Below are 25,030 nucleotides of genomic sequence, written 5' to 3'. Positions count from 1 at the left end.
TCTAGTGGTGCGTTTGCCCAGACGTGTCACTCTACCCATATTGGCATAGGCACTAACAGACCCTGAGAGCAGAGACAACATACTAATAGTAACTCAGAATGACTGATTTACTTGATCACGTGCCTATGTGGCTTGAGCTACGTCGGAATGACGTTGTGGAAGATTAAGACTCGTATCATGGAACACAAAAGTACAATTCGCTGTAGGAAACAAGCAACCTAACTGACTACACACTTTCTAGGGAAGGATCACGATGCAGAAGAACTGATCTGGGCATTGTTGGACAAACCCACCATCCCCCAAACCATCATTAAGACAACCTAATTCCTCTTTAGAACAGAAAACAGATGGGTCTTCAGACTGTGTAGCGACAGCCAAGGTCTTGGTGACAACATGCCATGGTTCACTTTATCACAGATCTGATTCCCATGATTTACTTTAACCTCTTCGCTGTGGCGGACATTTCGCCACGGTGCTGAAAAAAATTAACCTTGCGCGGTTTGAATGGCCCCCAGCTGTCCTCCGCACACGCCCACTGTGACGCCGTCCAACGCATCGAATAGGTTATCTTACAGAATCAAAATGAGGGGGCTTCTGTTCCTGAGAAAGGAGAAAAGGTGTTACTAACAGGTGTGTCTGGACCTATGGCATGAGAACAGTCAACAAGACTGACTCATGTTGCCCTCACACATCCCCAAGGGGATATCGTGCTTCATCATAGGGCGGTGCTCCTCATAGGGCTGGCGCTGCAATGCCCTACAGGTCCCCAGAAGGGTCACTTTGGCAGAGATCTTTTTCAGAAAAGCTGTATGATGCGGGCAAGTGAGGTGAATGGTGTGGTGGACTAATGGAACGTGGTTGTGGGGTAAAACTGATAGGGGAGGTCAAGAGCTATCCTTTAATAAATAGACCACCCTATCAGAAATAAAAAACCTATAACAGGCAAATGGTACCTTAGAGGTTTGAAAGGAACTCTGGTAGTCAGTGTATAACGACTATGCGGGGAAAGTACTGTATAGATGTGAGGTGGAGGCCTCGTTCTGGTCTCTCACTCAGTGATTTGTCGACATGTTTCTCACCTAAAAATTGGTTTTAAGGATCTTTGGCGTTTCGTCAGGACATCAACATATATAATGAAAAACTCCCCCACACAATGGTGGTGCCCCTAAAGTGCAACCTACTGTCTGTGTGGTTCACGGTCCAACCTAGAGCCAAATGGCTTTTTACCACATTAGGTGGCGAGGAGGTGCCCCGTTCGACCATGCTCCGAGTTTAGGGTGCGGCCCATGCATCTGCACCTACCCTTCTGTATCCGCGACCCCCAATCCCAGGAGGGATCAGTATTAAAAAGAAATTCCGGATAAACTTTTTTCATATGAATTTGTATGTATTGATTTTACCTACAATCTTTGTTTTTCACTTGATCTCTACCATGAGCACTCTTTTCCAATCACTTTCCTACTCACTCTAGAGCAACTTATTATAATGTCTTAAAAAGAGAATGTATTTATGCTCAAACAAATGATAAAATTCAACAGTTTTGCACCTTTTTGAGTGTCCATTCTCCATATATTCTGGGTACTATTGATGCTAAAATAATCCCATTGGGACCAATTGTTTTTGTACTATTACATACCCAGGTCCGGTGGGTTTTTTCTGGGTTTCCCCATTGTTTAGTAAAGGCAATTAGGAATTTAGGCATTATATTTGAAAGTGCCCTCTCCTTCCACCCACAGATCCAGGCTCTGGCAGGTTCCTGCTTCGTGCTGCTACAGATGCTGTAAAAATGGCTGCCCCTGTTGTTATGTTATGTTATATATGTTTATATAGCGCGCGGCTGCCACAGCCAAGGGGCGTCCCGGCGCTAGCTGTCTATGTCCAAAGGAGGCTGCTGAAGAAGTAGACTGCAGGTGACACAACATAACTAACGGAAAAGGTGAGTTTTTATAGCTTTTCTGAAGGATAAAAGATCCTTCATCCCACGAATCTGGGCTGGAAGATCATTCCAGAGCTTTGCTGCCAGGTATCTGAATGAGCGGCCGCCCATCCGACTTAATTTAATGCAAGGTACAGTGGCCAGGTTCTGTCCTTCCGACCGTAGAGTGCATCGAGGGATATAAGGTGAGAGGAGTGGACATAACATGGGGGGGAGGCAAGTTTCAGAATTTTAAAAGCAAGGCATATGGTTTTAAAATAAATCCTCTTTTCTACAGGGAGCCAGTGTAGACTCTTAAGGGTAGTAGTAACAGATTTATGGTGAGGGAAGCCCGTCAAAACTCTTGCAGCGGCATTTTGGACTCGCTGCAATCTGGCTTTCTCCGCTACGTTAGTTCCTAGCAGTAAGGAGCTAGCGTAGTCCAGCCGTGAGAGAATAGCTGATTGTACCACCAGTTGGTGGGTGTGGTGATCAAAATATTTTAAAATGGGCCGTAGGTTTCGTAAAATACCAAAGCAGGTGGCCGCGACTTTTTTTGTATGATGGACAAAGTTCAAGGTAGAGTCCACCCATACTCCTAGGTTTTTTACAACATTTTTGGGCACAGGTGGTTGACCCAGAGTCTCAGGCCACCAGTTGTTACCCCAAGCCGTAGTGTCTTTACCTAACAGCAAGACCTCCGTCTTGCCGGCGTTGAGTTGGAGGTAATTTGAAGTCATCCAGCTGGTGATATCTGCGTGAGTCTGTTTAAAATTCTGCGCACTCAGGCGGCTCTCGTCTTTTAATGCTACCACCAGCTGGGTATCATCGGCATAGGACACGAGTGAAAGCCCGCGCTTCCTGGCCACCTCAGCCAAAGGATGGACATAAACATTGAACAGGGTGGGGCTGAGAGCAGACCCCTGGGGTACTCCCTGTTCAACCGGACATATCTTGGAAAGATACGATGGGATGGAGACCCTGAAAGATGTATCTGACAAAAAAGCCTTAAACCAGCTAAGAGCCTGATCAGATACCCCCACTTCCTCTAATCTGGACATCAGCACCTTGTGTGAAACCGTATCGAAGGCAGCACTGAGAACCAAAAGATTCAGTGCTGCCGTTCCTCCTGAGTCAAGTATGGTCCAAAGATGTTCAATAACACTCAGGAGGGCGGTTTCGGTGCTGTGTCCGGCCCGGAAGCCATGTTGAGACCTGTCTAGAATGGAGTTAGACACCAAAAAGTTGGTCAGGGTGGAATTAACACCGGCTTCCGCCACTTTGGCTAGCCAAGGAAGTAGAGAAATGGGCCTGAAGTTTTCAGGTAGGTTAGGATCAAGCGTGGGTTTCTTTATGATAGGAGAGACCCACGCTTGCTTCCAGCTGGCGGGAATACTGGCCGTAAGAAAGGACAGGTTGATAATGTCTCTAAGAGGGCCTAGTATTATCTCTCCAGCTTCTCTGAATTGTTCAGGTTTCAGGGGATCCGCAGGAGCCAGATTTAATTTTGTTACATAGTGTCAGAAGGTTTTCTTGACTGAGTGCCGGAATGCTAGAAAGTTTGGGTCTATCAGGGTCTGCCATGGGGGTAGAATGAGAAGCAGTCGGGAAAGAGTTGTAAATTTTCTTGATTTTGTCCATAAAGAAGGTGGCTAGACTATCGCATAATGCGGGTGAGGTGTTAGGTTTATTTACTGTTTTTTTAGCACTGAGCTCTTTCAAGATTCTAAAAATAGTTTTGGAGGCGTTCTGGCTGTTGTTAATCTCAGTAGCGTAGTATGCTGCTCTTATCCTACATATATTTCCATGGTAGCTTTTTTGTAGCTGGACGTACAAGGTCTTAAACGTAGGATCGTAGTCCCTTCTCCATCTTCGTTCTGCTATTTTAGCTCCTTTCTTTGTAAAATAAGCTTGTCATTAAACCATGGGCTGGATTCATGAGATCGTGACTTGATCAACTTTGCTGGGATCAACATATCTAAGGCTCTGATGATCCAGTCACAGAGAGTGTCATACCCTGAATTAGGGTCCTCACTAAGAATAGGGGGGTCCGTAGTGAGGAGAGTGTGGAATTCCTCAAGACGTAGCTTTTCCCATGGTCTTTTCCTAACCTGCTGAGCGGAGTTAATGTGCGAGTCGCCCCCAATGGACAGTACCATGATCACTAGATAGTGGTCTGACCAAGTCATGGGAATAGGCGAGTCTACATTCATATTGGTAAGGTTGGAGAAGATCGGGTCTGTTGTCAGAGTGTAACAGGAGAATGGTAATCCTAGGTTTAAATACTTCTAAATTGGATTATTAGAATGCTCTCTACCTATGTCTCCCAGAGTACTTCCAAGGCAGACTTCAGGTGGTACAGAACTCAGCAGCCCAGATGCTTCTCAGTCTTCCCCAGAGAACATATATGTCCTCTCATCTGAAGGCCCTCCATTGGCTATCCATAAAAAAAGTATCCCGTTTAAATCCATGGTCTTGGTACACAAGGCTTTGCATTGCTCAGGTGCTGAATATCTGAGGGAGAGGATTCTTGACTATGTCCCTCCCAGAACTTTACGTTCCTCTTCTGAACATCTGGCTAGATTTGAGATGTTATAAGTTGTAGCTTTTGTTTTTATAAGGAAGGGGAATGTTATGTTATGTGACCTCGTGGCTGCTAGTGAGCTCGTGGGTTTCTATGGCTCGTGTTCCGCTCAGGCTTTATTTTTATTTTTGTAATTCTTTTTATTGAAGAATCGCAGGTCAACATCATAGGTTACAATAAAGGAAAGCAGAAATGTTAGAGCAGTTGCAATCATGTTTACAACTTATACACATAGTTGGTGTTAAATCACAATGGCTACAATATAGTCGGGTCTTCTGGCTCGGAGAAAATTGGAGGAACATAAATATTGCCTCTATATTCATTCCATTTATTCCATATACCGGACCACTTTCTGGGGCATCCCCGTGAGACATCCACAATCTTTCCGCTCAGGCTTTAGAATGCTACCAGGTCACTACCGACTTGAAGATGGGAGCTGGGAGGAGGTGGATGTACGTCTTCTCTCTGGCGCTGTGTTCCGGGTTCAAGTCAAGAATAAAGCGAGTTTCCAGCACTACTGTGTGTGTGTATTCATCTTTTGTAACACAAAACAGGTGGCACAGTAGTGCCCTGCATTGCTGGTCTGTGCCCTCGTACCCTAAGCCTGGCCTCTTCAATCAGCCCACTGGCAGACCAGCCGCTCCACCCAACTGTGCACATGGACATCCCTACACTAGAAGCCCACCCAGGCCTATGAGCGAACCCGCGTCATTCAGGTAGGCCTAAATCTGTGATGGGGCAGAAATACACGTCCCTTCCTGCCTCACTCTGCTCAATAGCCTCCCAAATACCCACCTCGGTAAATGCCGTTGACAACAAATATTTCTCCCCCGCAGGGAATCACAACGCGGTCGTTACAACGACCGCGTTGTGATTCCGCATACCATTACTCCGCAAGTCGGAACGACGACTTGCGGAGGATTGGAAGGTGTTGGATTTAAAATCCAACACCTCCGTATTGTCCGCGCAGACTGGAGTTGGAATAGTAAATTATACTATTCCAACATCCAGCGATCCCCCCCTGCAAGTCGTTGTACTGACTTGCGGAGTAATGGTATGCGGAATCACAACACGGTCGTTGATTCCCTGCAGTGTGAAAGACTGTGGGATGTTATTATATATTCACCCACCTCTCCTCCCACCACAAAAACACTAAATGCCCAACTAGACACCCACCGCCAGCACAACCTAACCCTTAATCAGTTATCTCTTTCTCAGCTCCACAAGCCAAAAACACTGTAGTAAGGGGTTAAAATGTTGGTGGAACAGTAGTGCTTTAGTCAAGGTCTCTTCTGAACAAGCTAATATAATATTACAGAAAGTTAACTCCACTAAAACATGTCATAGACAGGATTGGTTTGATCTTGATAATTTAACAGAATCAAACCATACAGAGCGTCAAGAACATCGTCTTGAGAGAAATGTTGAACATGTTTTTGATAGGGGTGATTCATCTATTATTAATGAGACAGAAGTTTCCAGATCTGTGCCTGTATGTTCCGGTGAAATTAATTGTGGAAGTGGAGATAATGTTACAAGATCTAGGGCCAGATGTAGGACGGCAAATACCGGTCGGTAAAGGCCGATTTCGTCCGTTACCGACCGGTATTAGAATTTTCAGTTGTGGGGGGCTTAAAGATTACCGATTCGGTAAATTTACAGAATCGGTATTTACCGATTCTGTAAATTTACCGAATCGGTAATTTGAAATGTAGGTGGCACTGAAAACAGTGCCACAGGGCCTTGAAAATTCGTTATTTACCATCAAATACTATTTGATGGTAAATAACGAATTCCTGTGTACATGCACATCTGTGCATGTACACCTGTACCATGTTGCACCTGTGTCACATGGCACACAAGCCTGAATCAGGGGTGCAACAGGGTGTCAAAGTGACACCTTGTCCCCCTTGTAAATTCGGTATTTTTACCGAATCGGTATTTACCGATTCGGTAATTGACATTGGTTCCTATGGGCCTCAAGGCCCATAGGAATCATTGGCAATTACCGAATTGGTAAATACCGATTCGGTAATTACCGAATGTTACAGATTCGGTAATGAAATCGGAAAAAATACCTACATAGCATTTACCGATTTGTAAATACCGAATCGGTAAAATTCGGTATTTACGAATCGGTAAATGCCTTTTACCTACATCGGACCCCTAGTGCACCCTTAAGATCTGCTCCTATTCATTCCAGGGATTATGTGTACTATTAATTGTGTGTATTATCAATTGTTTTTTTTTCTTCTTCTTTCTTTCTTTTTCATTTTTGTACATATGCTGTAATTAATGTGTTCTTAAAAAAAAAAAAAAGAGGGAGGTGTGTAATATGTACTATGGTAAGGTGTTCTTGTACTTTAAGGAATGTTGATGTTTAGATATTCCATCCATGTTCTGAATTTAGAGTGTTCTGACAGGGATATGTTTTATTCAAAGGAGAAGACTTCATCTGTGAAGTACTGGTCGTGGGTCCTTATTTGAATAAATGCTTAACTTGAACATTGAAGACTCCACTTGGATTACTTTAAGGTTAACCCCTTAGTACAAGAACACCTTACCATAGTACATATTACAACCACTAACCCAGCAAACTTGACACCCAACAGTGATGGCAACTATTTCGCTAACCACACCTATCCCCTAAACCCATCCATAAAAACTCTCTACCATGACAACTTACACTTTAAAGGAGTTCGCAAAGAGCCTTATCTCCTCCTCCACCCCACATCACCGTCCTTGCCCTAACCTGCCCACCTCTACTCCTCACAAAGCATGTGCCCAGTATACTGTGGCTAATGCCACACGCCCGAAGATGCCCTTAAAGGACCTCTGGTCTTGCTTCACCCTGATGCCCCCATTGACTCGTGTTCTCTGCCCTTATTTATCTACCCCATTCATTCCTTTCTTGAGAGAGACTGTTGTCCCCTGCCCTGACAGCTGTTTTGAGTCATCCACTCACTCCCGAGAGACGTCCTACGCACGCCACGCTGCTGCCCGTTCACACATGCGCTTGCGTGAGCAGTGCGCGTCGGGTATGCCTCCCGGCCTTCCAGGGCCACCTCTGTCGCACGGCCTGTACGCCCCGGCGCGACCTCTGACCCCTCCCAGGCCCCATCATGGAAACGGCCCGCTTGTGGAAACGAGGGATAACGACCCACTGGGCTTCAGCCAGCTGTCGAGGCCGCGGGGACGCGCGGTTTCCCACGGGAAGCGAAGAGTATAGGCTTGTAAACAGCAGGCCCATGTCCACTGCGGTGAGAAACATGAGCGAATAGAGCGCCGCCATGGCTAAGTCTACCCCGACATGATTCCAAGCATCGCCCTCTCATAATTCCATCGGAGACAGTATCGAAAACACACGGGTGTAAAACGCGTTAATATAACGAGAAGGAAGGCACGTGTTTTGCTTTGTCTGTTAATGCGACAGTGACAGCTCGAGCTGTGCGAGTCTGATAGATAATAGTGACATGATGTTATAACCAGGGACAATGGAATTATGCTGCAGAGGAGGACCATATTATGCGGCAGGGTTGAATTAATTATGTGGCAATAAAAGCCAAATAATGGGGCACATTTTGTAATAGTAGTACTTCATTATTTTGTCATTCTTACACCTGGTAACAGTGTCTAGAGAGAAGAGTTCACCTTAATTAGTGCCAATTTAACATCCATATACAGCAAAAAGCAACTGAAAGATGGCCATTCAACAACCTTTGCGAAAAGCCTTCTGGTGAGCAGAAATCTAAGTCGTCATATGATTTGTAACTTTTGATCCGTTTGAGCTAGAAACTTTTTTTTTGTTAAAAACTACAATTATGCGGCAGATGATGGAGTATGTGGCCAATCCGACAAATCCATAGTTATGCATTGATGGCACAGAGACTGGAACCTGGTTTCCTAGTTAAAAAAGTCAGCAGCTATGGCCGTAACACGACATCCTCTCCCAAAAGATTGAGAGACATTGGTAAACAGATGTTCCTGAATCCTGTGTGTGACTGGTTTGGTGACCTTTGTCCCTTGTGTTTTGTCCGTCAAAGAGGCAATATCACAGAGGTCTGTGAGAATCAGAAATAAGACTGCAAGAAACTTAGACAGAAGCATGTGAACCTTTTTGTGCGAAAGTGGGAAAGTTAAACACTAGGCCCTGGCAGATGTGTGTGATAGTGATAGATTGAGGCCCGTGAGCCCCATATCTGTGATATTCTTTGGGTTAGTGGCCGCTGCCCCGTGTGTGCAGGACATGGACTGACGTCCTTGTGTGTATGTGGCAATAGCAGGCCTATGAGGCTTGGTGTGACAGAGTTATACAGAACCTGTTAAAGTGTGATAGGGTTAGGCCGAGACAGGGGAATTTTGTTTGTGACAGGGACACAGCGGTCCTTGCTCTTTGCTTGGGACTGTGACGGAGTTAGAGGTTTGTGCGGGACAATAAAAAAGTTAGAGGGAATCTAGTCGAGCTGTGGGCTGAGGAGAAGAAGTCCTCTCCCCCTCCTTCCGCCTCTGCTTCTACCAGTAACACTTGTTGACATCAGTTTTGGGAATCTTTTCTGGTACTTGAGCTGACTGTGGGAAAACGGTCTTTTTTTTGACAGTTCAAGAGAATGTTTTCCATGACGCCTGAGCCTGCATATCTCCGTGTGGACAGCTATAATCCACCTCGACCGCTGAAGGAATCTATCCCTGGCTGCATATACAACAAGCATTGGTACATGCATTATGTTTTGCCTATGGGATTAATAATACGATGTGTGAGAGCAGTGCATGAGTGCAGGGAGAATGGTGTGAGTGCTCTCCTTGCAGGGTGAGTGTGCATGCATTGAAAGTTGATACGCGTCTGAGTGCAGGGTGAAAGTGCCTCAATGCATGGGGATTGATGTGTGTTCAGTGCATAATGAGAATTGTGTGTGTCCAGGGTGAGAGATGTTACTCTGTACAAGGTAAGAGGTGTGTGAGTATAGGGTGAGCGGTATGTCAATAGTATAGGTGCAGGATGAGCTGTTTGAGTTCAGGGTGAGAGGTGTGGGTGGAGAATGAAAGGAATGGAGTGCTGGGTGTGTCAATGTCAATGGAGGTGTGAGTGCAGAGTATGCACTGTGTGAGTGGTGAGTGAGCAGTGTCTGACTGCCAGCGCAATGTCAGGGTGACTGTGCAGAATAAATGGTGGGTGAGTGTGCAGGGTGAGCTGTGTCTGAAACTAGGTGAAAGGTATGTAAGTGTTGTGCAGCCGAATACATTTTTATACTATGGAAAGATTACCTCTTTCATGAAAAAATATTGAAACAATGCACAATTGTTTCCTCCAATTCACACTATCCAAATTTACAATTTTATACAACTGTAAAATATTAGTACTCTATTAAAAGCAAAAAACAGGGAGAAGTCTTTGCTTCTGTTTGGTTAAATATTCAACCAGCTGCAAGACTTTCTCCCTTATTGGTGTAGACCATGATTACTCTGAGCCAGTCCTTAGAGACTAGTAGAACTATACCCTACTGTTGCCTAACTATTCTTAGCTGGCAGCACGGCACATGGAGTTAAGGACTTGTTGCTCAGACATCACCAACTTACAAAGGTACACACTGTAACCAAAAGACAGAACATGCACCCAACTCATTCTGAATATGAAACTACTTTGCTGTTAAGCCATCCAACAACACTTTCTACCATCAGCTGCTTATCAGACTTATACATTTGCCAGACAGGAACCTCCTAAAACAACTGATGAAACAAGCAAGTTATTACATCCTTAGTTCCCACCCACAAATAAACCACACAAATCACCAACATTGCCATACTTAACCCTCACCACAAACCTCCACAAAGTAAGTGGCAAGCATGGGAACCAATGAAAAGCGAGAGGGCCGGATGTAAGATTTCACAAGCACAGCGCAATTGCTGGGCAGGCAAAACATAAAAACAGCGAGAAAGCACAAAAATGCAAGAATGAGATAAGAGCGAAGGGAATGTCTGGTGGTGGATTAAAGAGTTTTGAGTTGAAATCAAGATTATGCAGCCTTTATATTCAGCATTCCAGCATTCAATATAGTCGGCTGTGGCTTCTGAGCAAAAGACGTTGGGCCCTGGCTCGTACCATTATAATTAAGCACTGTTTAAACAATTTTAAAAATACCAAGTTGTCCAGTGCCATGTGCCCCATGTACAGCCAGTCTCTCCTTTTTAGCCAACAGCACGTTGGTGTCTGGAACTTGCAGACACTTCTTAAGAATAAGGAAGGTAAGTAAAACCACATGTGCCAGCATGCAAAATGATGCTGACTAAGAATCACAAAAGGGATGAAAATGTAAGAGATATGACACAGGGCAGCTTGCCTGCTGTGCAGTTAACTCTGGCTTTGTAAGATTATTACACTACTTGACTAAAACAGCACTAACCCAAAACGTATTCTTCACATAACAACACTATCATTATTAAATAGCATAGGTAAAATGAAGTAAAATGGGCATTGAAGGCACCTCAAAATCTAAAAGTTTTATTCTGTCATTTTGTTTATAGAAAATCATATGCTACTAATTATTGTACAATAACATAGAGTCTTCTTTGTACAATGTTCATTATATTTCTTTGGAATATGAAATTTGATGTTTTCTACAATACAGGACCACATGGAGAGTGGAGCGGTGTGGTGCAGCAGCCAGGGCACCTGACTTCGGAGCACATGGTTTATGGTTCAATCCCCGGCTCCAGTGGCACCATGTGACTCTGGGCAATAGCTCACTTAATTTCCCACAACAGCCCCCAGCGCCTAGAGACCCGTAATATGGGTAAGTAGTTCGTGTTTCACAAATACGGATGTCATATTTTTTTTTTACATGAGTCTACAGATATTTGTGATGAAAAAGAGAGCCAACACATGGTTTGGCAAACAAAGGTTACTCTATGAAGGCCATTTGAGGTTCCAAAGAAAAGATACCTACATTTATTTTAAAAAATTCTGAAAACCACCTGTCAAAGGTAGACCCAAGATCACTTCATGTCTCTGTGTTCCTTAAAACAGAAGTCTAACCACCAGTCACGGATAAGGTAAACAAATATTTATACCAAGAAACGAGATGGTGATTGATATAAAAATGAGAAGGCTAATTCAAGAGAAGAGTTTTCATCATGTAGGCGCCCACGATAATGTCCCACAGAAGAAGTGAAATGAAGTCTGGCAGATTTCTCCTTGGCAATTCAGAAAAAGCTTGTGAATATGGGCACGCGGTACCGAATCAGCTGTGTTCATCTACCTATATCATGCGCACCATTATTGAAATTATTATAATTTTTTAAGCAGTTTTTATAGTGTGAACTTTGCTTGAAGGTATTGAAACGCTTTACATGAGCACCAGTTACATTAAACAACAACACATTCATTTTTGGTAGGCACAGGAAGGTTCAGGGCATGATTACAGGTCTGGCAGTCTGTGTATAGTTAATTTGTCTAAGGCCTACAGGGAGATTGTCAAGCTGACTCCCTCTCCCAAAATTAAATGGCCCTCAAGGGAATGTTCTCCTAAGAGATCATCCCATAAAAAACAAAAAGTGGCACAGGAAAGAGGAGAAAGTGTTCCAAAATCTATTTTAAGTCATGGTGCCGTTTGCCGATATCGGACTCCTCGCCATCGGGCGAACTCCTTGCGTTAAAGAAGGTGAGACTAGAACGTCTTGGTCCTTTAGCCAACACTGCACAGGTTCAAGCCTTTCATCTAGTAATGCTAAATCTTCTCAAGATGGCTTGCAACCCAGATGCCTTTCCCCCACCTGCCCAACTGAGCAGTGGCAACTGGACTGACCCTGCTGTTGGCCTGTGCCTGATACCCTGTTAGTCTCTAATTGCCGCCCCTGAGGTCCTGGGGGGCTTCAGAAATGTACTCCTGTGGTGGGTTGGGACTTAAAGGATTAAGTCAGAAGTTAAAATCATCTTTGGCCACTACAAACCTGTTTGGCGTATCCGACCCGTGCTACATTACAGTCAGCCTCAAATTGCGCTTGGGTTCTGGTCTACCGCAACCCTTGACTAACCATGACACTTTGTGCTTCTTGGTGCTAATTCTACTTATAACCTTAGAAATTCAGGGCTCCAGATTCCATTTTTTGATTTGTGTAATGTTGGTGTCATTTTGTTTATTACATTTCACTCTATATTCCTAATTCAATTGTTTTTTTTATTGTTTTACATTTTGACTTTATTACTTTTTTGGTACTGCATAAATACTTTACACATTGCCCTAAGTTAAGCCTGTCTACCAGTAGCATAACATAGAGCTCCACAGCCCCCACAGTGCGTGGGAAGGGGGCAAGCTCCAGGGGCCCCTTAGTAAAGTACCCTGACCTGAGAGCTCCTAATTAAGTCCGATGGGGGGCCCCTCCATATACCTTGAATGGGGCCCCCCTCGAGTTGCCTAACACCACTGCTGTCTGCTCTGTGTCATAGCTACTAGGGTGTTGGCTCGGTTAATTTAGCGACAATCACCTACAAAAGGGTTGTAATTATTCCTTGAGTTAGGTAGTCATCCACCACTAATAATCCAATTCCTTACATATTGGATTCAAAAGCCTTTTCTAGGTCTAGCAGTATTACCACATTTTGACCAGGTAAATCGTGTGCACGGACGAGAGCCATTTGTACACTTTTAATACAGTGCCTTGTACACCTGCCCAGCATAAAGCCATTTTGACACGGATAGGCCAATGAAAATATTACTTTAATTAACTAATTTGTGGAATTTCATTCCAATGTTGATCAGGGAGAACGGTTGCCATGATGCACATTGTTTGGGGGTTGTCCTAGTTTCAGTAGGGTTGCATGCTGGCTACGGCCTCCATGAGTTTTTCCCATCAGAGGGAACTCATATGAAGTGCGGTTTTTAGCACTCAAGGTCTGTATTGGAGGACCCTGATCAAAGAAACATTTTTTTTCTGTCTGAATGTGGGCAAGCCTTATACAAAGAGCGGTAATGTCGCGAATATGGTGGCGAAAACAGTAGCGATGGAAACCATATTCCTGGATGGGTCTTGAATTTTTGGTAATATCCTGGATATTCCTTCTTCATTGGCAATTCAGCACAGAAGTTTACATGACTTGTCCCAGGTCTCATACATGCGCAGTTGCAAGGCTTTCCTTTTCAATATAGTGGTGTTGAGGGATATTTTCTTAAGTCTCGCTCCATCCATCTCCAAGCTAGCAAAGTAGTGAGGTTTCATGTACACACACTGAGTAATCAGGTTTCTAGGGTGGGTATTGCTAACTCTTTTCTCTATTTCCTGCTGTAAATTTAGCCTTACACAGGAGGCGATCTGCAATCCTTCTAGGAGTCCAATTCCCATTAGAGCTTCTGGAAAAAAAGTAGTAGTCGAGCCTGGAAAAAGAACTGTGAGACTCTGAGTGCTCCATGCATCGCTCAGTACCAGTCAAGTCACCTAATCAGAGAGGACAGTGTGCGACCTGTGAATGTGAAGATTTTTGTCTATTGTTTTTTTAAGTCACTCCCTCCCCTCCTCCCCACCACCATCACCCAGGAATCCTGGCAAGCTGTGGATTAGGCCACTCAGGAAATCAGATCAGGGGAAGTAGGGTGTGTACAGTGATGAGCTACCAGGAGAAACCCTCCATTCTGCCAGTCAGTGACACATAGCATCCCTGGTTATCCATCCTTGTCTGGGTTCCCACGAGAAGAAATGGTTTCTAGAGCAGAATCGCCACCCTTAGAATCCCTTTGTATTCCTTAAGTGACACATCCCAATGTAACCCTATCACTACAGGAAGCTGCAACTAGTACCCAATAGATGAAATCATATAAGACCAGAGGAAGGCAAGTTGTAAGGTGGCCACATATTTGATTTTATTATTGATCCCATTTACGTTTTAGGGCTATACACGGTACCCCGTTTTATCATCTAGATGAACCATAGGTTATGTGTTCTCCTACATGTTATTAGTGAGGAAACTTGTGGAAACATAAACAATGAATTAGAATATACCATACCCCCACCTCAACATCCCTCAACCAAGAATGATCAATTGCCCAATTTAAAGCAGCATCTAAACTACAACCCACCATCCCTGCTTAGTCTTCAAAAACCTTTCAATTCTCTATCTGATGTGTTATGCCAGCACACAGCCAAGCCCTCTTCTCATGTGCCACCTGCTAGGTGTGTTAAAAGCACACAAGTCATGATTCAGAAAGGTAGGAGATAAACCTACAAATCTAATCACTGCATGTCAATGTGAGGCTTGGAGCCTGAGGGGTTCCAAGGATGGAGTTGGCACTTTCAACCGAACGTATGTCTTGTCAGAGAAAAGCACAGAGCCCTAGCTGACATTAGGCCCACAACCCTCAACCCCTACCCCCACCCTCACCCTTCTGTTCATTAACACAGTTCCATGTGGACTCTGGTGGTTTAAAGAAACGGGATCTGTCATGGAGGAGCACTTTCAGGTTTGAGTGGGTATAACAGTTTATATTCTAATTGAACTCCCCCGAGTTTCTGCTTACCCACCACAAAGGTCTTCAGCTGCTGGTTATTGTAGTTTTGGCACAGCGCCACGTTTGGTGATTCATAGAATACTTCATCTTTATTATAGGCTGCACAAAGGATGTCTCAGTCGCTTTAGTTAAGCTGTTTAGTTAGATAGGCCCTTATTGTTGCCCTAAGGAGAGGTCTTGGCAACAGAGCCCGATGTGCTTGTTCTTTCAAATGGCATAAAGACAACTCCTCTTTCAGGGTCCAGAAAATGAGAAAGGGGCGGAAGGATTGCTATAGGTGTGGCTGCTCACTCAGGGATACCCATCACCCTCAGGTTGTTGAAGTGGAGAAGCCCTGTTGCATCTTTGGCACTGTCTTCTAGACATGTGGTTGATTCCACAAGATGTGCCATTGTAGGTGTGAGGGCAAGAAATGTGTCCTCGATTTCTGATATCTATCCTTTTGCTGTAGTGATGCAATCCACTAAGTTACAAAGGCCTTGGTGAAGTAGGGAAACATTCAAGGCCACATCCCCAATTTTGTTTCTCACTGATGGCTGTGTAGCTGGGATGTCTTAAAGGATAACAACAGTTGATGTAGGTGCTGCCTCTGGCGTCTCTGAGTGAAACATCTGAATTGGCACCTGCAAGAAAAGCCCATGTACCGGTGTTGTGTAATCTTCTTTTTGGTATGCTAGCGGGGCTTGGCACCCTAGTCCTTCACCGTGGGTTCAGTGGTGCCTCCTTAATCTGTGAACTCACCATCGTAGTCCATTGTGTCCGCATTACCCTTTGCTATTCAACCCTGAAGACAAGAGCCTCCTCTCTGGCTCCACTGTGGGAAACAATCACACCTTCTAGTGCTTAAACCGGTATAGTATGTGCAGGCGTGATACAATCACTGACTGAATCCCAGCCAGCCCATCTCCTCTCCTCCCCTACTCATCCCTCCCCACTTCCCCAACAATGGGCATTTCTCAGGGTCTTTCCATGCCTCCCATCTTGTGCCCCTAGCACTAAGAGTTGATTACTGTTCAGCGCAGGAGCACGCAAAGCCCTTGTTTGAAGGGACCAGCAAGAATCCCAAAAGGGGAACCCTCTGTTTAGTCAATATTAGTATGGTACAGAGACCAGGTGCATCTGTGTTCATCTCTGTAAAAGGCAAGCTCACAATTAGGGCCATAAACCAAGCTGAAGGGCATCAAAGCCCCCCCACCATGTGGATCAAACCCACTGATTTCTAGTTTCACTTGGGGAAAAGGAGGGCACACAGGAGAGAAGAAGCTAGCAGCTACCTTTTTAATTGAGCTGCATGGTTGGCTACAATGCTCCCAGGATGAGTTAGGGAGGAGACCAACATCTCCTTCCATCAATCACCCCTGTATTACACCTGTATCAATGTGAAGGTTGTGGAAAGACATCATTAGGTAGCAGAGATACTATGGAGGACACACTCTGTGTCCGTTCATTGATACGGGAACCCCCTCTAATTTTTCAATTGTAGGTCTGGGATGAAAGGGGGATAACAAAAAAACAACAAGATTCTCAATACCTCCCACATGACCTATTTTTCCTTTTTTGCGGGGCTAGACCAGCTCCAATGGGCTACTTACATTAGAGACATGATGTACAAACCAGTTGCTGTTTTAACAAAAGTTTTTTTGTTTCTCCCAAAAATAATTTATTTCATTATCTGTATCAAAAAAGTTAAAAGACATAGATTATTTTCATTGTTTTTTTCATTTTTCTTTTTTTTACATGTGTTGTTCATTTCATTAATAAAATAAAGCAATCTTTATGAACATTTTCATCCAAGTGAAAGGTCTTTTATATATAACCCCTATAAGTCCACCACATACACATACTAGCCTCTCGCATCCACATACATACTCACTCATGCCACACAGATTATCTTACCCACCCAAGAACACATACACATAATGGTCATACAAAGGACAAGGATGTTTTAGTCTTTGTGACCATGTTGTGGGCTGGGTGTTACACAGACAGGTCAACACACGTTTCAGTGGTATTTGTGAAATTGTGACCACCTTATTCAGGACCGCCAATGTTACAAACTTTAGGCGAGTGGTTGGGGTATATCATCTGGGAAAAGAAGACTTTTGTTGTTAATCCACTACGGAATGAGTCACTCAATATGATGAGATAGCATCAGAGTTATTTGGGCCTCTCTCCCAGGAAGAATATGCAAGTCTTTATTCTGCACTGATATCAGTGATGTCACACTGCAGCCGTCTCGATCCAAGCTAGTTTGAAAAAGAGGACCCCCAACAAGTGATATGTTGTTTCACCAGGACCTGTTGATATACCTTCTACTATGTAGTACGATATTAGGTCATGTTTAATTTGACGGGTTCATATAATAGATTGAAGAGATATACGGGATTGTCTGAATCTCTAATCCGCCTCTGCGGTGCAGCGTGTCAACGGGCGAGGCCAGCTCTCATCACCGTGTGAACGCGGGGTCCGTGCCACCATCTTTTCTATCCCTTGAAGCCTGCTGCTACCACTTTGACTTGTTTTTCTGGCTACTGGGTCTATGTAGCAGCCAAGGGCTTCACCGGCAATGCAACACTGCTCCTTCTAACTCTGGCAATGTGGCCGGTGTGTCCACCACCTCCTTTGTCCACACTGGGATCCACTCCTTCTGTGAACACCTAGTCTGTCCCACGTCTGCCGCCACAATGTGCTTTCTCAGCCATGTGTGAAACGCGAACAGCCTTGGCAGCACCATAGTGTTGAGCAGGTCCAGGGAAGACTGTGAGACATAAATAAGGTAATTACACACCCTCACCTTGCCCCAGTTGCAGGATCATTGAGTACATGATGGGTTTGAGGTAAGAGGTCCTCAGCCCATGTCCGCCATGTTGGCTAAGTCGCCCATATATATTTGGAATTTTCAAAGGTTTGTGGGATGCTCATTGATGGTTTCCTTGAAGCATTGTTGGTTCATGTTGGAGTCATTTTTGGTTCCTTCATACTTGTCTTTTTCACATAGACCTTTCTACCAAAGAAAGTAATTGAAATGCCATTACTCTGATTGGGCAGATCCTCTTTTTGTACTCTTGTTTTAATCCTTATATGTGTTCAGATCTGGACTTCAACTTCCTTATGGCTTATAATCTTTTCCTTTTCTCTTTAAGAATCAGCCTGTCAATGAGATTGCAATGAGATTGCATCTTCAAAACCTTCTTTTATGCCAGACCATTGAAGACAGAAAAGGAAAAATGTTAAGACCACAGTAAATCCTATTTCGCACACTACTTTACACCTTGCGGAGATGGAAAGTGAACCTCTCTCATTGCTTCACAAACGGAGGTTTTGGCCAAAATTTTCATTAAACAAACTGAGAAGTTATAGTTCCAGATTATTCTTCCATGCCTTATCTCAGCACTGTCTTCAAGTCGTTTCCCGTTGTTAATATCCAAGGCTAGAAAAAAAAGCCTTGAGGTTCTAGGTCCCTCCCCAGCCTTTTAATAATTTGAAAGTCCGAACATAAGTGACAATTTGACATTTGAATCAAAGTATAATCGATGACTGTGTTGTTACCTGCAGAGTTAAATGTGAATTATGCAGGTTGATCTGTGCAAATTCGGAACACAAGTTCCATAATGCATTGTGGATGAGTTTCCCACCATATGAGGTATTAGCTTTTCTAAATACCTGCTGTGGAATATGATCATTATCACTTTGTTCTTCAAAGGCAGAGTGGTCACTATGTAAGAGCAGAACAGATGCCGTAACTGAAATGCTAGCGAATGAAATTCATATTTTATCAGTGTGCCACATGGATGAAAAATCACCACAATTTGTATGCCAAGAAAGGAATTACCATAAATATGGAGTGGGAGTGGAAACAGCAGGTGAATTGTTGGCTAGCATTACACATGGCAATTAAAACCAGGAATCATCACAAATTCTGGTCACTAATAGCATCGGGCCTTCAGTAAGGCAGTTGTGACCCTGAGTATCTGATACCCTGTTGAAAACGGGGATTTTTCATTAAATCTTTTTATGGGAATATCTCTGAAACATCGTTGACCTTTTTTAGAGATAAAGATGTTGAGCCTTTCACACTCTTAGTGCAAGATGTAGATTTACTTATAATGAACAGCCAGGACTTTTGGGCTGACGGCCCTAACAGCATACCAATCACAGTCCTAAAATTAGACCACAAAACTTGGAGTCTAGTCTTGTCCTGGTGCTGCTTTTTAACCAAACCATCTTAAATGTCCAGGTTCCGGTGACCTGGAAAAGCTCATGTATCCAACCCATAAATAAAATCGGTCCAAAAATCTGGGCTTTGCAGTTATTAAACTTCTGCTTTGCTGGACGCTGATGAAAAGTTATTTGCCAAACCTCCTCGTTCCTTTTTACTTGCTTGCGTTGACGGTGTTACCACCTCCCGGTCAATCAAACGCGGTTTAGACCACGGATCCACCACGGATAATTTATGTGTTTTAACTACTATTAGCCATCGTACACTAAAATTAAAAAGAAACAAATGTATTTATATGTTTGGTGGACTTTTCTACTGCTTTTGATAAGCTTTTAAGGAATAGACGGTGGCAAAAACTGTCTCAAACAGAAATCAACAGCGCTCTCTTACAATTGTTGATTGGCCTCCATACTGACACTTGGATCCAAGTGAAGCTAACCAGAGCCCAACGTCTAATGCCAAAGATTAAAATCTATAACGGTCTCAAACAAGGCTTTCTAGTGGCACATTTGTTATTTGAACATTACATCGCTGGCTTAACCCCAATACTTAATCATGGTGGCGGTGATCCTCCAAAATTTGATAAAAAGAAAATGTCATATTTAATTTATGCTAATGATCTCATTTAATCTTGACGACCCATATTGACCTCTAAAAACAGCAAAAACAGGTGGGAGAATATAGTGCAGAGAATTGTTTGCTAATTAATTAAAACAAAAATAGTATCAATTGATAACCCTTAATGAAGATTTACTGCACAGCTGGAGAAAGCAATTGAATTGGTCACGGAGTACTCGTATTTAGGTGTGACCTATGACCCTAAACCTGCATGGTCATTACATTTAGAATGGACCAGGTACAGACTTAAATCCACTGCTATAGCCATTGCACTCTTTGCATATATATATGGAGGGGCTGCCATGAGTCTGACGTTAATGATGCTAACAATGAAAATGGATCCAGCCATTCTATATGGGGCAATTGTATTTAGACATGGACATTTTTAATATTTGTTTTATTCAAATGTTAAGAAAACATTTTAACTGACTGACTTAGACCCCTCTCACAATGATTAGATTAGAATTCAGCCTTACTCAGCTTGCTATTTTAAATTATAAGAACATATTTAATTACTTATGTAACTGTCAAACTACAACCTTGCACAATTAAAAGGGTCTAATTAGAGAAGATCTCGATTCACACCCAAGAGACCAACTGATTGCAATGGATGCGGAGTTAAAACTTCTACCAGGAAATCACCAGCTTCCAACAATAAAAACCTTAGTAATTACCGGTACTATTTTTGAATACATTAATGAAAACAGATAGCTCAATAAATAAGAGGCAGGATCCGGGGTATCTGAGTTGAACAGGCTTTAATCAGGCATAAGGGAAGGGACAGGATCGGAACAGCCTGAAATAGAATGGCATGGAATGGCAGCTGCAATGTTTCATTAACAGTACATAGTATATATAGGAAAACATTACAATTGCATTGAATACAGTAGGCGTAACAAGTGACAAACGTAAGATAAGAACACATGGGCGTAAAAAGAAGGAGTGCACAGGGCGTGCACGAAGACATGTGATGAGAACGTCACAGAAGTGTCATAAAATGGGTGGATACATGGAGGGGGCTACCTGGGCAGCTGGAACCTTTAACCTAGTGGTGCGCGCAAACGGGCCATGACGTGTAACTGGGGAGAGCTGGGGGCTCTGACTTCTGTGCTAGAAGAGGAGACTAAAGTCTGCGATGTCAGGACGACATGTACCTATAGCATATCTGGTATCTTGTGTTTTGGAGTACATGTTGATAGAATCTAAAAGTTATCAGAGCAAAGGCTACTGGACACTAAGACTGGTGTAGGGCATATATTCTTCATGTATTGCGTGTGCTATGAATCTTCTATGGATATTAATACAGTAATTCTCTTGCCTGGAGACAGGAAGACTAGACTATAGCTGAAGATGTTTATGCGGTTCGTTAGCTTAGGAATGTGAAGACGGAGAGCTGAACTGATAACTAGAGGCATAACATATTCTTGGCAGACAGGCAGGGAGAGCCAGGCCGGGCACCGCGCTGCGCGGCAGGAAGTAAGTGAAGGGTCAGGGATGCGGGTGGGGCTGCATCGCTCCTCGGAATGGTTTCAGGAGACTGGAGCTTGAATCTGGTGTCCGGGCCCTTTTGAGGCCTAGTAACGGGGACAATTCGATAAATTAACGTGCACAATGTAAAACGTGGGCAACATAGGCCTAATACTCGTTGCTTTCACAGGAACTGGAAACTGGCATACTAACGTTGGACACAACTATAATTACGTCTTTAATCAATCAAGAGGGATATATGCATATTGATCATGCACATATCACATAGGATGGGGAACACGTAGGCACACATGACAAGGCAAAATTCAATTTTCCTCATTCCCTCCTTGTGCCCTACGTTTCCATCAGGAAACATCAATATTCATGATACCGTCTATCTGTTCATAGAGCATCATTTGCTCGTCTCGAATTGTCTGGGAACGGGACTTAGGACTAGGAATACAGGATGTAGCACACAAGCCGCAAATCGCAGGGCCACATTGTAAACAGAGACAGCAACTGAATATGATCATTACTGCTATACCCAGGAATGACAATACTTTCCATCCCCAGGCAGATATTATACTCCAGAGCCAACCGGACCATGTCCAGGTGCCTGGATTCTGGTGTAACTGATGGGCAATTTTATGAAGTCTGGTTATAGCTGAATAAACAGACGGTGCGTTATTAGGAATGAAAATGCAGCAACTAGATCCGATGACTCTACAAGCTCCGCCCCTATCGGCCAGTATGACGTCAAGGACGAGACGATTTTGAAGCACGACAAATCTCATAGCAGATTGTTCTTCTGTTAAGTTACCTAGAGCAGAAGTAGTCTCATTCACTACTGCTTCAAGGGTTCTGGTTAGCCTACGTATTAGCTTACTATTCTGGATAGGTCCTATGAAGAAAAAGAAACCTTTATTGAAATCTTGATACTGTTCTAAAGCAGTTTCAGTCTGATCGACAATTGGGGACTCGATCTCCCTTCTATGTCTGACGTGTACTAGATGTGTATTTCTGTGATAATCGGATGGGGCTAGAAAAACTGGTGGCAGTAGGAAGGCAATGTAACATGTTCCATCCCAATCGAGGGGCAGACGAACATATGCGGTCTGACCACATACAAAATACGAATGACGTGAGGCTTTGAAAATAGATTTCCCACTGTCACTGTACTCGACCACAGTAGTACAATCACTGTGTCCTAGATGTACTGAACCATTCTTTCTGACACATAATTCGCCTTTCACTGGTAGAACTGTAATAGCAGGCAAATCTGGAGTAGTCTCGGACTGAACATTCAAAACCATGAATTTTGAGGAATAATTACCTAGATCATATACTTCATTTTCTAGATCTAACCCTGTTCTATGGGAAAGACCTTCCTTGTCTGGGAAACATGTTCTATTCAAAAGGGACATATCATTTAAGGATGACGTTAACGTGGACCATGCTCCACACGAACCATTGTGTGAAAACGGATAGGGAAAGAGTGGCAGAACTCCCTTCGGTGTCTGGAAAGGGGGGAGTCGACCACACACCCAACAATTTGTGGCATTGCTAGTCTGGTGTGAATAGTGTAACATTCGGATAAAGGTATTATTGCGCATGGCAAGACGATAGGATAACTCGTGAGGAGGCAGTTCACTGAATGTGTGCTCTACTGTAACATTAGAGGACAAATGTACATGTGAATTTATAGGAAAACATAAATGTAAGGCATAACTTATGCAGGTAACCATAAGACTCAGAAATAACATGAATAATAGAGTAACAATGCATCGACTTCGAAGATTTTTACAATAACGTATTCTCTTAGAGTTTTGACTAACTCTCTCACTATGTTGGTCTATCTCATACATGTCAGGAACCTGTCTAACCGTTTCACCCGAGAGGGACTTAGACAATTAAACTGGCTGACTTACTAGACCTTAATTTTTCTTTATACTCCTGCTGCGGAGTTTTCTCTAACAGGGGAAGTTTAGAGTCAGTATCTGGGCAGTCCTTGAGAACGGGGCAGTCCTTGAAAAAAGTTTTTGTACGGAGTCCATGAAATCGCTTCACGTGACTGGAGTGCAACCACCCCTTGCGACCTTCGACCTTGATTGCCGTTCTTGTTGTCATCAGTACGAGTTTTGGTTCTTTCCATCGGGGCTCCAGCGGACTTGAACGATCAAAGTTCCTAATCAATACGAGGTCGCCTGGTATGACCTCGTGCGGTTTCACTTGAGTGTTGTCTGGAAAAGCAGCGGCGACCTGTGAACGACAAGAGAGTAGTGCAGACATCAAGGAAGCCAGGTAATCTGTCAGCATATTACTGTCAACATCAGTTATTGTACGTGGCCTAGGTGTACCCCACATGTTTGGGGGACGACCGAAAATTACCTCGTAAGGGGACAGACCTGAACGGGAGTGAGCGACCATTCTCATGTAAAAAAGGGCGACTGGCAGTGCTACCATCCAATCTACGCCTTTCTCTGCGCATACCTTGGCAATGCGGATTTTCAGGGTCTGATTATGTCTCTCTACGAGACCAGCTGCTTCAGGATGTCGTACACAGTGGAACTTCCACTGGTACCCTAACAGAAGGGATACTTGTTTCATAAGTTCGGATGAGAATGGCTGGCTGTTATCTGAATACACGACCCTGGGCAAACCATAGCGGGGGAAATACTCACGAACCAACTGCCTGGCAGTGGTCGCGGCAGTGTAATCAGGGACTGGATATGCTTCTGTCCATCTGGACAAAGCGCATACAACTACGAGGACATACTTGAAACCTCGACATCGATCCATCTGAATATAATCCATCTGGAGGACTTCAAAAGGGTGGTCAGGAGGATGGAATCCACCTTGTTCCACCGGGACACCTTTACCTGGATTGAACTGACAACAGATCATGCAGGTACGCACTTTCTGTTTGGCTGCGGCTCGTAAATGCTTGTTAAACCAGAGATTCTGAATACTGTCTAACATGGCTTTTTCTCCTAAGTGTGCTGGACTATGTGCGGTGTTAATAATGACTTGAACCATAGAGTCGGGGAGAAACCATGTGGCTTTTCCCTTCGTCAACCATCCTTGATCTGTCTGGACCCCTCCTTGTTCAGACCATTTCTTGATTTCGTCGGGAGTAGCATGTGACTGTATATCTAGTACGTCTTGTGTAGGGTCCTTAACTGTCATACAAGTCGTCTGATCTGGAACGTCTGTCTGTGTCGTGTTAACTGGAATGTCTGGAGTCTGGGCTGTAAGCTTGGCTGTTCGATCTGCCAGGTCGTTACCCTGGGAAATGATGTCAGTGACTTTCGTATGTGCCTTGCACTTCATGATAGCGATAGCTGTCGGTAAATGTATTGCATCTAACAGAGCTTGAATGAGGGGGCCATGCTGAATCTTGGTTCCATGAGAAGTCAGGAAACCTCTTTCTTGCCAGAGTACTCCAAAGTCGTGTACGACTCCGAATGCATAACGTGAATCTGTGTATATGTTTACTTTCAGGTTCTTGGCTCGTATGCAGGCTTGGGTCAGAGCGACGAGCTCTGCTGCTTGAGCAGACAGGGTGTCAATACGATGTGTTTCTATAACTTCAGTTTCAGTAGTCACTGCATACGCGGCTACTAGTTCTCCTGTACTTGTCCTCATACATGAACCATCCACATAAAGTGTCAGGTCGGGATCAGGTAATGCAATGTCTGTCAAGTCTTGTCTTGGCTTTGTCATGGTGTTAACAA

The 25,030-nt window shown here is 43.8% G+C and overlaps 1 long non-coding RNA gene across 1 annotated transcript in view; it reads left to right on the top strand.

Annotated features, from left to right (window-relative positions):
• LOC144792098 (uncharacterized) overlaps window positions 1-25,030 on the top strand; it is a 215,502-nt gene that overhangs the window by 147,569 nt on the left and 42,903 nt on the right. The window contains exon 3 of the long non-coding RNA XR_013602506.1: window positions 11,123-11,287. This is a non-coding gene — a long non-coding RNA (uncharacterized LOC144792098). The remainder of the gene's footprint in view (window positions 1-11,122; window positions 11,288-25,030) is intronic.

Source organism: Lissotriton helveticus, chromosome 11 (assembly GCF_964261635.1).
Source record: "Lissotriton helveticus chromosome 11, aLisHel1.1, whole genome shotgun sequence".
Classification (NCBI taxonomy): domain Eukaryota; kingdom Metazoa; phylum Chordata; class Amphibia; order Caudata; family Salamandridae; genus Lissotriton; species Lissotriton helveticus.
Note: the sequence above shows the minus strand (reverse complement) of the source record. Positions and strands in the feature narration are given on the sequence as shown.